Source organism: Eptesicus fuscus, chromosome 14 (genome assembly GCF_027574615.1).
Source record: "Eptesicus fuscus isolate TK198812 chromosome 14, DD_ASM_mEF_20220401, whole genome shotgun sequence".
In the NCBI taxonomy this organism is placed as follows: Eukaryota; Metazoa; Chordata; class Mammalia; order Chiroptera; family Vespertilionidae; genus Eptesicus; species Eptesicus fuscus.
The window spans coordinates 23,700,871-23,713,997 of NC_072486.1; the positions used below are offsets into that span (position 1 = coordinate 23,700,871).

The window sequence follows — 13,127 nt, forward strand, 5'->3', positions numbered from 1 at the left end:
CAAGTGATCAAGGTGAACATCAATGATGACATGGACATCATGTGCCCTCTAATACAATGTGATAAGAAAGGCACTTCACCTCTTTTTTTCAAAAACCCTCAACACCAGTCATATCATGAGAAAACAGACAAACACAAATTGAGGGACATTCTACAAACTGATCACTACCTCCCAAAACTGTTGAGGTCATGAAAACAGAAACTCACGTAGAAAAGCTAAGGAAACATGACAACGAAGTATGATGTGGGATCCTGGATAGGCTCCTGGAACAGAAAAAACTGAATAGTCTGGAGTTTGGTTAATGATAATATACCAGTGTTGGTTTCTTAGTTTTGACAAATACACCATGGTAACATAAGATAACATGAAGAGAGACAAAAGGTGAGGGTTTATACAAGATCTCTGTACTATCTTGGCAACTTCTCTGTAAATCTAAAATTGCTCCAAAATGAAAAATTATTTTAAAAAAGCTAATAAACCTCCAAAGAGTCTCCACTGACTAGGTCAGGTCTATATTTCTAATTAATACTTGAGGGACTTTGCAATCTGACTATGCCCACCTCAGTCTCAAATTCTACTCCCTTGAAACTACCCTCCAGCACCAGTTGCCATTCCTGGAACCCACTATAGACCCTTTAGGATCTGGGTGCTATTGAACTTGCTATTTGCTCAGACTAGAATGTCTATTTCTGTGCCCAAAGGAAAACATTATCTAAGCTTTCCCTAACTTAGGCAAGCAGAATTAGGTACTTAAAGTTACATTCCTTTCTTTATACCTTTATCACACTTAACTTACTGATAACCTTTTTTCAGCTTTTGTTTAAACACTAGAAAAGTCAGAAAGTAAAGTTCCTACTGTCTTCCCAGGGACACTGCTATAGATGTGCTTTCCAGAACTTTCTCTACATAGATAAACTGTCTATAGCATCTCAATATACTGTTCAGCAACATGTATTTCTCCTTTAATATGTTTTGGCAATTGACATGGAGCCATCTCATTCTTTTTAATGGTTGCAAAATGTTCCCTAATTGATTTGTGCCAAATGTTCCCTAATTGATTTAACCAGTTCTTTCATTAGTCTTCTCCACTAAAGAGAGGTCCTTATAAAGAATTTATAGTTAAAAAATCTATCCAATCAAGGCAGAGAGGAGAGGGAACGAAAGTTTGAACCATAACATGTGAAGTGGCAAAGGATAAGAGGCAAGGAGTTCAGAGTAAATTATATTGGATTCCATAGGACACAGTGATGGATAGAAGGAGCTTAGACTAAGAACCAAGGATGAGGTGAATTTGTGAGGAGGCAATAAATTCACTTCAATACAAATTTATGTAGTTGATAGGCCCTTTAGTGAAGATGTGCAAAAGGCATTGGAAATATAGGACCAGATAGAGATTTGAGAGAGACCATGCCTAAAATATTTTAAGATCTACCAATTCCTTCTCTACACTTTCAAAAGCCTAAAATGATTTGAAACCAAAAAGCTTTTTCCCAAATTTGGGACAAAACTCATTTGGCAACAAAACCTGACTAAAAATGTAATGGGGCTACTTGTAGTCTTTATATTACTATTGTAAATGCTCATGTTTCACTGAAGAAATAATATATTTGATTAGAAGGTAGGGTTCTTCAGGGAAGGCTATTACATAACATATGGTAAATCTATGACCTTTCTAAAATCCAAAAATTCTGAATTCTGAAGTACATCTGGCCCCAAACATTTCAAGGGAGGGATTGTATTTCTAAATCAAGGGATAGCATACAGAGTGAGAAAACCATAGAACTGGGGGATGAAAGGGGGGCTGCACACTTAAGGAACAGCAGTGGGAGAGTGACTGAGTTAGGAGAAACTCAATGGCGCCTGATACCTAGTAAGCACTCAATAGGTATTTGTTGACTGAGAATATCATGAAAGGCAAGGAAGGAGAGTTTCAAAGAGTAGCCAATAATGCTGAAAACCATTGAAAATAAGGACTGAGGATAAAACATTGACATTCGTAAAATATATCACATTTATCAAAAGGATTAGGCTATGACAATGAAAAAGATGATAACTGACAAAAACAACAGGAAATATAATGACATTAAACTTAGCTCCACGAGTTCCTGGGAAGCTAGGAGAAAGAAGGAACAAGAATAGGCCACAGAATTTTAATAGCCTTAAATTCATTGGGACAATCAAACCTTCCCCTAATATTATATCCTAAAAGCAGTATCACACAGAATCTAATGTGACAGATGATGAACTACAAATGGTTGTCTTCAGTAGTAATTTTAGAGATGTTCTTCAAATGACAATTTTTATTTTCATCTGATAAAGACAACATTAAAATAACTCTGAAAGCATCTCTTCATTGGGTAAGTTCTTTGAGTGATAAACTAGTATTATTACTAAATTTATCAAATTTCAAGATTGTCTTTTGAGGTGTTAATTTAACATGCATTAAGACACTCAACAAATATTTTGTGTCAGGTCCTGGGCTAATTATTAGAGATACATATAAACAAAGTCCCTGCCCTCTATTAAATCTCAATCTATGGCAGTTTAGCATAGTCTCTACAGATGTCTCAACTCAGATTTATTTAACATTTAATTAGTCTAAAGTTTTGAAGAAATCCACCTTGATTAAGAACAACCAAATTCTGGAGGCTCTATTTAGTGAAACTTCAATTTGGTTCTCTTCCTTATTTAATTCACATGGAATTTTATTCTGTTCTGTTGCTGAAAGGAAAATAATAATCCTGGTACCACAAGTTATTCTTCCTATAAAGGTAATGTTAAATCTAGAATACTAATAAAGCATATGTTTTAAGTTACTTTCTAATTGTGATGTTGGTTTGAGGTAAGCCACTTATGTTCTTCATGACCCCATTTGACCTACAGTATAGGGTTTTGAGCTGGCTAATTAAGACCAGAGGTGTAGACTATGAACAATTTATAGTGTAATATCTTCATCTTGACAGTGAGGATGAAATTTGTTCTTAGCATGCCACTGTTTCTTCTTTACATATTATAGAACATCAACAGCAGGGCATGATATTCTGTAGCATTTCCTCATGTTCTTAGAGATTCTGACTGAAAATAGTGGCTTTCACATATGAATAAAAAAGCTTTCAACCTGATTATTTTTGTAGGTGAGCAGGTAAAGAACAACAATCTCTGTGGATTCTATAGAATGTGATATTCATGATGAAACTTTGAAACAGTTCTCAAAAAAATAGTATAAGTTGGGAGAAAGAAAAATATATGAGCTTCGTAATAGTTATGGGTAATGTCATAGATGACACTGAGACTTAATTAGCCCCTCTTTTTAAAAGACTATTTTTCACAGGCGTTTGAACTATAACCAAAGAAAGTTAAGTCAATTATTTTGGCCATTAAGAATCTCCCACCATAAAATATTGTGTTAAGGTAATAACATTTATTTAATAACTAGAGGCCCGATGCACGGAATTCGTGTAAGAGGCTTGGCCCTCACAGCCTTAGCGGCTTGCCTCGGCCCTCACAACCCTGGCTTTGTCCAGAAGGTCATCAGGAAGGACGTCTGGAAGGTTGTTCGACTGTCCGGTCTAATTAGCATATTATGCTTTTATTATTATAGATAGTAGGTTTAAATGAATGGTTTCATTGAAAGACCTTAATATCATGTCATCTGAATCTTTAAAGATAATGAGCAAGAAGAAATTCTTCAACTGAATAATCACTAATTAAAAAGCTAGATAATTTAATATTATTTTACTATAGATATGTATTTTAAAATGTTTTTTAGATGTTAACACTAATTTTCATTGGTTCAACTCCACTTCACATTCAATTATTTAAAGCCATACTGCATCAATAAATGTAGCATTACCCTACAGAAAATCAGAAACTGTCACATTTCATTTAAACTTTAAATTTTTCTTTAGCTTTTGAGAAGCTAAACATTGGGCTTCGTGAGAGAATATATTTCTTTTTGAGATGCATCTATTCTTTTAAGTGATCAGGATCCCACTGAGTCAATTATTTCTTCCATATGGCTCAGAAATGTTATGCCGTTAGTTGGTCATGTATTTGACCTTTTATGAGAGGCAGACAGTGGACCAGGGGCTACGTCATTTTGGAATCTCCTCAAAAATGACTAAATGTTTTCCAGATGAACATACTGTAGACCAAAGGAGGAGCAAGGAATTAGAAATCATTGCTTCCAAACCAGGGGTATCTGTAGACTTCTTTTTCTTTTGGAACCTATTGACCTAGAATTGACCCACTCAACAATTTCCTTCACTCTCAGTAGTTATGATTAAGTCATGTAAATAACTGAGGATGAGCTATATTTATTTCTACCCCACTTATTTCCAAAAGAGAGAGAGAGAGAGAAAGAGAGAGAGAGAGAGAGAGAGAGAGAGAGAGAGAGAGAGAGAGAGAGAGAACTTAAGACAGCTGCAAAGGCTTTTATCCTTTCCCTGTTTTCTCATCATAGATTCATAAAATGTGATTTTTCCTAATGTAAACGTGAGTTATCAGTGGAGGTAAAATGGGACAGTCAATTGATTACTGACATTGTCACAGGAACATTAGTCTGCTAAAATTGGCGCTAGTATTTGCCTGCTTTATCCCTTCTTAAGAAAAACTTTCAAATAACATTTCAAGATGAATAAAATATGTTCTATGTTGCTTTTCTTCTTTTCTCTTCTATTTTACAAGCTAGATCTACATGAGGTGAAAATTGAAGAATATATTTTAAACAATTCAGGGAAAATACATTATTAGTACATTGGACTCAAAAACTATACCAACGATAATGTACACAAAAATAATGCTTCCCTGTTTAATCTATGACTCAAGTTGATTCTTTCAGCACTTGTTTAAAGGAAAAATAGGCCAAAGAAATATTTGTAAATTCATCTACAATAATTGGTAAAAGATACTGTTACATATCCATCTGTGTAATGTATTTGATGATTCTTTAATCAAAGCTGGAAAGGATTATAAGGCACCATATGCTTCCAGATCTGACTCCCTAAACAGTCTGGAGTACATGACATTTGGCTTCTAATAATTTAAAAAATAATATCTAGAGATAAGTCTTCTGATAAATTATCTCATTGGAAATGAGGTTAGGAAACTGCAGGGGTTTGGGAAATATGATGCATAAAGACAGCCATTTGCAGCAACAGAACATAGGGAATTATCTAAAATATATGTCAGATATGAATGATTTGAATTGATGTACTTGAACTTTAAAATTTTTTGTGAATTAAAATCATTAAGTCAATGTCACTTAGAAACAGTTATACTGCCTTCTATGTTCTTAACAGATTCTAAATACAGCTGCTTCACGTGGCTTGTGATCACAAGATCTGGTTACAAATAGCAATAATGGTTGCAAAGCAAATTCCATGGTGGCACAGGAAAAACATTCCCTCCTCCAGCAGAGGGGAGTGTGGATTAGCTCACTCATACATAGCCTGCAGATTATATAATGAAGATTACAGACTTCAAAATGAAAAAGGGATGTATGCTAAAGTAAAAAAACTTATTTCATAGAAAGGAAAAACTTATTGGCAAAAAAATTCTAAAGCACTGAAGGGAAATTTTAGGTGCAAATATTTAAGTGTTTATAGGCTATGAAAACTGTTACTAAGATATGAATTTATTAATTTCCATTATATTTAAGAATGCACACAAGCAAATAAGTTTTATGCATATAGGCCTTGGATATATTACAATATACATTGCACAATAATCTAATCTAATAATAGACAAATATGCAAATTGACCGCACCTTCGCTACACCTAAGCCACGCCCACCAGCCAATCAGGATGAGTATGCAAATTACCCCAACAAAGATGGCGGCTAATTTGCATATCAAGACAGCATCGAAAGAAGCCAAGAGCTGCAGAAGGGAGTAAAGCTTCGAAGAAGCAAGCAAGCCGGGGCGGGGGTGGGGGGAGAAGGGAGGAGCGAAGTCAGGGCCGGGCGAAGGGAAAAGCAGGTGGGCTGACGGAGAAGGCGGGGCGGGGGACAAGGGCAGCGCGGAGGCGGGGCCGGGGGCGAACGGAAAAGCAGGCGGGCTGGCGGAGAAGGCGGGACGGGCGACAAGGGCGGAGGGGAGGCGGGGTAGAGTGCAGCAGGAAATCCTATTGCAGGATTTTTCCTGCAACGGGAACAAAAGGTACATATTTATACAATATTATGTATAATACTAGTAGCCCTGCACACGAATCCATGCACCAGTAGCTCGGCAGTATCTCACTGCCGCCCTCCAGTAGCTCTGCGCCCGCTGCCTCGCCCTCCTGTAGCTCCCTCCAGCCCCCCGCCCCTCCCCCCCATAGCTTGCAGCCAGTAGCTCACTATCCCCCTCCTGTAGCTCTCCCCCCGCTGCCCCACCCTCCTGTAGCTCCCTCCAGCCCCCCACCCCCCCCTCATAGCTTGCTGCCCTGCCCACTCCTGTAGCTCTCCGCCGCCCGCTTGTAGCTCGCTGCCCCACTCTCCTGCTGATCCATGATCCAGTCATTACATGGTCGGTCATTACGCTTTATGGCGTAATGACCATTTGCATATTACATCTTTATTATATAGGATATTACACGTGTATATACTACATATATAACTGTCAATATGCTACAATTATATGTAATATATTACAACCTGAAAATTGGTAATTTCTATTTAGCTGGATTCAGCACACAGATGAAAGTATTACTGTTTATTTTAACCCACACATTTTATTTATTTATTGATTTGAGAGAGAGAGATTGCAAAACATTGTTTTGTTGTTCCACTTATTTATACATTCATTGGTTGTTTCTTGTATGTGCCCAGACCGGGGATCGAACCCACAATCTTGGTGTATCAGGGTGATGCTCCAACTAAATGAGCTACTGGGCCAGGGCAACCCACACATTTTAGTGGTTTGGGCTAATGGGCTAATGAGTGGTTTAGGTGTAGATGGATTTAGTGGTTTAGGTGTATATGGGCTAATGAAAAGTGGGCAGAGCATACCAAATTCAAACTACTTCAGGATACATTTTCATATAAGTAACCCCTAGAAGATTGCCACACACATGCATGATTATTACAACAGACATTCCTATAATACATATCCATGATAAAGTTTAATATATAAATTATGCACAATAAGAGATTACCAATAACTAATATTAAATAAAACAATTATCACAATATACTGTGATAAAAGCTATGTGAATGTAGTCTCTCTTGCTCTCCAAGTATCTTAATGTACTGTACTCACCCTTCCTCTTATGATGGATGATGAGAGATGATAAAAGTCTACATGATGAGATGAAGTGAGGTGAAAGACCCAGGCTCTGAGATGTAGCGCTAGGCTACTATTGGCTGATGATATGTCAGGAGGAGGACCATGTGCTTCGAGTAATCCTGGATCATCGAAGTTACCCATCAGGCTTGACAGTGGGTAACTGAAACCACAGAAAGTAAAACTGCAGATAAGGAGGAGACCACTGCAACTTTTAACTCCACAGTTCCCCCTTTATAATTTATCTGACAGATATGCTTACTCACAAGTACCCAAAGATGTACATGCAAAGATGCTCACTGCAGCATTGTTGGTAAAAATACCCTAAATGTCTATCAATGGGAGGATATACATACATAATCACATACTATTCAGTGTTTTTTTGTTTTGTTTTTTAAAGTAGGTGTATATGGGCTAATGAGAAAAACTCTACAAGATACATATTTTAGGTGAGAGGAAAAAATCAAGGAGAATTTATATAATATGACCTTAACCATGCAAAAATAGAAAGGCAAATACCAACAGAGAGACAGAGAGATGCATATGGACTTTAAGGAAGTTTCCCATAGGAAGTGAAGATTAGAATTTTGGGAAGTAGATCATAGAGCTGGGTGGGGAGAATTTAATGAAGCAGAGGGGTGGGGCATTTACTTGCATTTTATACACTTTGTTAACTTTTGATTTTTTTTTTAGCATGACCCTGCATTATTTTTATAATAAAACACTAGCTTTAAAAATCATTGAAAATTCTTATTTAATACAGTGTACTAACAAGGGAAAATTCATCTGGTCCAGTTTATCTGTCAATGAAACAGAAGAGCACAGTCAAGAAACCTGACATCTAATTCAAGTTTAGCACACAGCTACCTCCCTAAACGATCCTGTAGCTTTCTCCCAGTTCTAACAATTCATGATGTTAACTATTTCAAAGGTCACTTTCCAAGTCAGTGGTCAGCAAACAGGTGAATGTTGACCAGTTGGTATCTGCTGGCTGGAATACTCTGCTGAAAAGGGTTCTGAGGGCAAGTGGGTAATTGATAAGCGCCTGTGTCAGGCAAAGGAAGGTGCTCCCACCAGATCAAGCACACCTTGATCTAACTTGCTTATTTCATAACTGAAAATAATTACCTGCCAATGGAGAATTTTAACACACAAATTCACAATTTCAACACACAAAGGAAGTTTGTTATTGATCTACTTGTAGAGCTCTTGCTCCCATGTGTGGTGTGCTTTTTGGTTTTGTTTTTGTTTGTTTATTTGTTTTTCTTTGTTTCCTATCCTTGCAGTGTTTCCTCTTACCATAAACCACATTCTGTCCCCTTTTCAAAATACAGGTCTCATTTATCTACAACAATCATTGTTGGATAAAAATGTTCTCTGTAGCAGTCCTCAAAGCAGTCTTTTCTAGCTTAAAGTATACACAAACCAGGAAAAGATGAAAATTCACAATACCATCACTAACAACTTAACTACTTAGAATCTGGAAAGAAGCTTAACCAAATACAGGGCAGTAGCAAAAACTGGATAGAGAAAAACCGAGGATGGCTCCATGTCATCGCATAACAGTCAGCTCTGAGGAAAACAATCGGATGACCAGCATGATGTAGTTCAGGTGGCTGTCTCAGTTCAGAGGTAGATAAAACAGCTGGTCCCAGGAAATTCTGAGGGAGCTGAGACAGGAAACAGTAACAGAAAATTTAAGGGGGATGGACAAAACATGCCATGCTGGAAGACAAAAGTGGGTGAGGAGGGAGTTTAAGTGCAGTCATCTTGAGAACCCCCAGAATGGAATCCCAGGAACAGAGAGAGATGCTGAAACAGAAGTTCTAAATGCCATCATTTTCCTCGGGTGTATCACTTCACAAAATTATAATCTGCCACTTTTTTGTAGGCCTGTGTAGGCTCTCATTCTTTGCCATCTGCTTTAGAAATGCAGCCCATATCACCAAGACATCTAAATGATGATATCACCTCACTCTCACATCTTGCTGAATAAGAACTTTTATTTCAATGTATCTGAGTATCATTTGTCAATCAAGATCTTCTAACAGTTAGAATCTAACTGCTCTCCAGGAGGATTAATTCTGGCCTTTCAAAAATGTCTAACTCTACCCTTTTACTAAAGGCAATAATTTGGCAACTTCATTTTCACCATTGCTTGCAAGTTGCACAAATTCATAAATTTACATTTCATACTAACATGACAGTGATTAATAAAGACACTGGGAAGTTTGAATATCTTAGTAGGTTGTAGTCAAAACAAGAATAACTTCACTCCCATGCCTTCCATGCTTCCTTCCTCAACTTAAGGCTTTCTGATGCTGGTCGACAAGAAAAAACATAACCTTACCAGGAGTGACTCAGAGGAGATTATTTTGTGTTATTTTTAATGCCATAACTTAATTCTTTTATTTAAATGCTAATAGACTGTCCTAGCACAACCTTCTAGTGGCAGAATCAATTTCAGTAATGATGCTGATGGCTGCAATATGATCAACTGAAGCCTCCACCATTTGCTATGAAAGGAGTGGAAATGATGGGCAGTTCATTAATCATTTATCCCAGAGATGAATGTGTTCAGTTGCTGATAGGGGTCCGTAGGTGAATGCTGCCAAAATGAGAAATGTCAATTGTCAGGCCTCGTGCATAATGGTGGAGCTATTTTTAAGCGTCTTTGAAGATTAAAGTTATGCTCTTTTTCCCTACAGTTCCATCACATATGCTTGGCAATTTAGTTCTATGAGAATTCATTTTCACCCTGCTCAGATGTCTCTGCTTGAGCAAATATACACACATTCAAAGGCTAGCATATTTTAAAAGTTACTTAGAAATCTGTAGAATTCCACATATTGGGAGTGAACTTTAAAAGAATAGAGAAGTAAAAGAGGCAAACCTGGGAAGTTACTGGACAACTTTTAGGCTAATTTCCCCCACAGGGTATGTTTTACTAGCAAGGATGATATTTATTCTTAATTTCTCAGGTCCCCAGAAGAAACAGGCATAGTCTCTAATTTCCTGTAACATTTTCTGAAATAGAGATAACACAATTAAATAGACCTAAAAATCATTCGTTTACCAAATTAAGTGAACAATGTTACCAAAAGAGTAGTCCCAAATGACTTCAGAATCTGTCCCAGATTAGTTATCTCCAATTTGTGTCTGATCCCTCCAGGAGAAAATAATGTGTCCTGCCTAGAGGAATATTCTCTTTGGAAGCCAGCAGCATCTTATTCACCGAATTATCTTTTTCATCAAGAATTGTATGTATTTCAGAAATCTGTCTTTAAAGGAAATGGTAATTTGTCATAAGAATCACAACTAACTCTACATTCCATTTTTGAGAACTAGACGGAAAAGGTCAGAAGAGAAAATGCATTATTTTTGCAAGAGATACAGGGTGTCCCAAAACAATGCATTCACACTTTAACAGCTGATACCTCAATTGATGTTTCTTCTTTTCAGATTTAACCCATTGGAATTAATAAATATTCAAAAATATGCATACAGTTTTTGGGACACCCTGTACATATCCCATATTTATCAAGTTGCTGAATATTTTGCTCCATAACTTATACATCTTCATCTATTAGGGAAACATTTATGTACAGTAAAGATACATACCCTTAGTTGTATAAATATTAAGTATACTTGCTTAATGAATACAAATTTCCAAATTGACAGAGAAAAATTTACATAGTTATGTAGCACAGGAACTTTGTACCATTCAAATTTTTATTATGAAATAATCAGTTATCAAATTACTTGCTTCTAAAAAGGGTATTTTGTTTTACCGTTTGAGAGTGGCAACTGCTTTAAACGGTTATCAGCAAAATAAGGGGCTGCAAGGTGATAGAAATCTGAATAAATATGGATGTTCACATTTGCTACTTCAAGCTCCAGGCTTTCTTGCATATGCCCATCCCCCACATAGTATTCATGTATAAGAGGAGCTAATACTCTCTAAATAAAAATATGTAAGACCCAAATATGCATGAATTCTTATAAAGATGCCTGTTTCATGAGACATTAATCCGTTTAAATGCTCTTCCAGACTACCCTGTCTTTGACTTTATAGTTTAAGAGCCCAACTAATTAGATTTCTATATCTGGATTTCAAGTTATGAAATTATGTTAAGGCAACATGTTTTTCATAAATTGAATGATGAAAGACTGTATCACTGAATTACTATTATTGCTGCTATATCTGAAATTACATAAATTATTCTTTAATCCAAAAGTAACCTTTTTAACATAGCATTTCAAAACACTGCACTCTTAACAGATCAGCAAGAAAATTACATTTTTGAAAAATGTATGGACAGCACCTACTTCCTCAGATTATTCCTAATTAGAAAATAAATTTTTAAAGTCTAAAATTAGAAATTTTGGCCTACAGAGACAAGATTCTAAAATGATACTATTTCAGTAATTATAAATATTCATATGGACAGATTTGAGTCTGATAAAAACTATGCTTATGAACCTCTTCCATTAGACATACGTCTCCTCCAGGGCAACTATTATGTCATCAGTCTTTGAAATCATAATTTTTAACAGTGTCAGGCCCCCTAGGATGCAGATAGTGGTTTTCTAAACGCTTGGACATGCATGCATGTTCAGAATTCACTGCTTAAACATAAGTAACTTATTAAATTAATAGAGGCCCGGTGCACAAAATTCATTCACTTTGGGGGAGAAGTGTCCCTCAGCCCAGCCTGCATCCTCTCCAATCTGGGACCCCTCAGGGGATGTCCGACTACCAGCAGTCGGACATCCCTCTCACAATCCGGGACTGCTGGCTCCCAACCACTTGCCTGCCTGCCTGCCTGCCTAATTGCCCCTAACCACTTCTGCCTGCCAGCCTGATCACCTCCTAACCACTCCCCTGCCAGCCTGATTGATGCCTAACTGCTCCCTGCCAGCCCGGTCGCCCCCACTGCCCTCCCCTGCCAGCCCGGTCGCCCCCAGCTGCCCTCCCCTGCCAGCCCGGTCGCCCCCAGCTGCCCTCCCCTGCCGGCCCGGTCGCCCCCAGCTGCCCTCCCCTGCCGGCCCGGTCGCCCCCAGCTGCCCTCCCCTGCCGGCCCCGTTGCCCCCAACTGCCCTCCCCTGCTGGCCATCTTGTGGTGGTCATCTTTGACCACATGGGGGCAGCCATCTTGTGTGAGGGTGTGAGGGTCAATTTGCATATTACCTCTTTATTATATAGATTATTATATAGAATTAGAAACTAGAGGCCCGGTGCACGACATTCATGCACTCGGGGGAGGATGGTCCCTCAGCCTGGCCTGCACCCTCTCACAGTCCAGGAGCCTTCGGGGGATGTCTGCCTGACAGCTTAGGCCCACTTGAGCCTAAGCTGTCAGTCAGACATCCTTAGCAGTGCCGTGGAGATGGGAGAGGCTCCTGCCACCACCGTTGCACTCGCCAGTTGTGAGCCCAACTTCTGGCTGAGCAGTGCTCTCCCTGTGAGAGCACACTGACCACCAGGGGGCAGCTCCTGTGTTGAGTGCCTGCCCCCTGGTGGTCAGTGCGCATCATAGCGACCGGTTGTTCTGCCGTTCAGTCGATTTGCATGTTACCCTTTTATTATATAGGATAAGTTGAGTAAAATGCACTTTGAATCGAATTGGACAATAGTCAACTAAATTCTAAACACAGAGGACAGGTTTCCTGCCACAGGATTTAATAATGCTCTTTTTGAATTAAGGTTATTATATTTGTTATACATGTAGTGTATCAGCTCGCTTGCCTTTTAAATGTTTATGGCATTTTTGCCATATTAAATCCAAGGACTTGATAAAGAAGCAAGGATGTGCCTTGTTTTACTCTCCTCTTTTGCACTGCTATATGCAGACTGAGGTAACG

The 13,127-nt window shown here is 38.2% G+C and overlaps 1 protein-coding gene across 6 annotated transcripts in view; it reads right to left on the reverse strand.

Moving 5' to 3' along the window:
* Positions 1 to 7,248: 7,248 nt before the first annotated feature.
* MIOS (meiosis regulator for oocyte development) overlaps positions 7,249 to 13,127 on the reverse strand; it is a 52,617-nt gene continuing 46,738 nt past the window's right edge. For all 6 annotated transcript variants that reach the window (XR_008558092.1, XR_008558091.1, XR_008558087.1 and 3 more), the window contains one exon: positions 7,249 to 7,425. The gene's annotated coding sequence lies outside the window, so the exon portion shown is untranslated. The remainder of the gene's footprint in view (positions 7,426 to 13,127) is intronic.